The sequence below is a fragment of the Chionomys nivalis genome, chromosome 7, assembly GCF_950005125.1.
Source record: "Chionomys nivalis chromosome 7, mChiNiv1.1, whole genome shotgun sequence".
Classification (NCBI taxonomy): Eukaryota; Metazoa; Chordata; class Mammalia; order Rodentia; family Cricetidae; genus Chionomys; species Chionomys nivalis.
In genome coordinates this window covers 46354086-46356583 of record NC_080092.1, presented here as the reverse complement: position 1 = coordinate 46356583, position 2498 = coordinate 46354086, and positions in this window count along the sequence as shown.

Sequence of the window (2498 nt, the reverse complement as noted above, 5' to 3'; positions counted from 1 at the left end):
GAAGGCACCATTGGGTCTCATGGAAATACATGCCTGCCCCCCTCCTCTTGCTAAGTGGCAGCAGTATTAGCTGATATAACTCCCCTCATACCCTTCGACTCTTCACTCGGGAGGCTGTTGGCGGAGAAAAGAATACGCTATTTAGCGTTGGACCTTAGTTTGGAGAACTAGTTCTGGCTCCATGAATTTGAAGAACCACTCATTTATTCAAAAAGCTCAGTTTTAATGTTTTTACATTTAATTATTTTGCATGTGTGTGTGTATGAGCACGTGTGTGCGTGATCCTATGTGTGCATTAAAGGACAGCTTGCAGAAGTTAGTATTTTCGCTCCCATATGTAGGCTTTAGGATGGAACTCAGGTCATCTGAACCATCTCAGCGGCCACTGGTAAATAATTTAGAATGAAGCGTGCACCTGTAGCTGCCTGGGCTATATTAGGTAAAAGCAAAATAGATTTCTCAAAAGACAGAAAAGAAGCCGGGCGGTGGTGGCGCACGCCTTTAATCCCAGCACTCGGGAGGCAGAGGCAGGCGGATCTCTGGGAGTTCGAGGCCAGCCTGGTCTATAAGAGCTAGTTCCGGGACAGGCACCAAAGCTTCAGAGAAACCCTGTCTCGAAAAACCAAAATAAATAAATAAATAAATAAATAAATAATAAAAAATAAAAGACGGAAAAGAGTTCCAGACCCCACGGGATATCTGTCTTCCTGGAGAGGGACAGACAAACCAAGTAGAGAATATAGGATAACAAAATGACAATTAATAGCGAGAGATAACGTGGCAATCCAGAGGGTGGTGTTAGGCTCCGCGGGAAGGCAGCATTTGAGAAAAGTCTAGGAAGGCAGAGCATGTTTTGAGAATCCCCTGCAGCCACTCTAAGGACTCTTACTTAGCAGGATGGCAGTCTGGTAGATGGCCTTAATCAGAAGACACACAATGTCGCTGTGAGTTTAATGTGGAGGACAGACCGTAGAAGGCCTGGAAAGGCTTCAGACAGGACAGCGAGACCCGGTGCCGCAGCAGGAAGGTTGACAGGAGCCTGGACAGGGGCCTGGATGAGGATGTTCATTGTGAGTGTCTGCAATACTCTAAGTTTAAGGTAATTTTATCATTTGTACAATAAGGAGCTGAAATCTGTTGTACTTGAGGTGTTGAAATATTGTGTAGAAATTACTTACTACATGCCAGGGATCAATAAATGTCCACCCACAGATTCCAATATGTCTCACCTAAACACAGACCTGATAAGTCAACTTTTAGGCTGTCATGCGTAATTCAAACAAAACAAGCTTTTAAAAAACACATAGAAAATAATACTGATATTCTTTTTAATTTTATAAACTTTATTAGAAAAAAATAAATAAATAAAAACATCGGTGTTGCGGAAGCTCCTTCCGCTCCTTCAGCCAATAGCTGCTGAGATACCAGCCCATTGGGGCGTGGTCTCTCTTTCTCTCTTTAAAAAAGCTGCCACTGCCCTCCACTTGTGCTCTGGCTTCCGGCTCCACTTCCGGTGACTAGGCTTCCTTCCTGACTGTGCAGAGGGCTGTTGTCTGGGACGGTGATCTGTAAGTTTTTCCCCCTTAAATAAATAACCATTCTATTAATCATAATTGCAAACTGGTGTGGGATTGTTTGTGACTTATGCCTTCACATCACACTCCAAACTATTATAGAGGTAGCCAGCATTTGGAATAGACGATGTGGAGCTTCATATTAGATTTTGTATTTTCAGCACTGAGTATGTTTTATGTGGTTACCAACCATCACACCCCAAAAATCCATGAAAGAATTAGAACTAGAAAGATAATTATCTTTATGTCCATCACCTGCATTCAGCTCTTCTCATCTTCTTTCTTCTCCTTTCTTCATTATACTGTGCACTTGTTGGCATAGGCATGTATATTATTGTCTAGCTTCTGTTGATGATGGAGAACTTGTGTTTCTTTCTTCCTAGACTGTGTGGGAAAATTAACTTCCTAAAGATTAACTTTGGTAGTGCATACATTTTCACAATGTTAATTTTGTCTATTTAGGAGCATGGAAAATTTTTATTATCCCATATGTGCTATGATTCCTTTTCAATATCTTCAAGTTTCTGTTGTAGAGATTTTCACTTTTTTGGTTAAATAGATTTCTAAGTACTTAATGTTTGGGGAGTTATTTTGAATGGAATACTTTTCCTACTTTCTTTCTTGGAGAGTAAACTATTAGTATAAGTGAAAGATATTTATTATCATTATTATCATCATCATCATTATTGATTTTGTATTTTGTCACTTTGCTGTGTTTATGAGGTCTGAGAGAATTCTAATAGACTCAATAAAGGCTTTGAAGTAAAATTATGCTGTTTAGAAATAGGATGGCGTGACTTCTTCTCTTCCTATTGTTATCCCTTGTATCTTCCTCTTGTCTAACTGCCGTGGATAAGACGTTGAACACTATATTGAGTAAAAGAGGGGAAAGTGGACATCCTCGTCTCATTCTTGGTTTTAGAG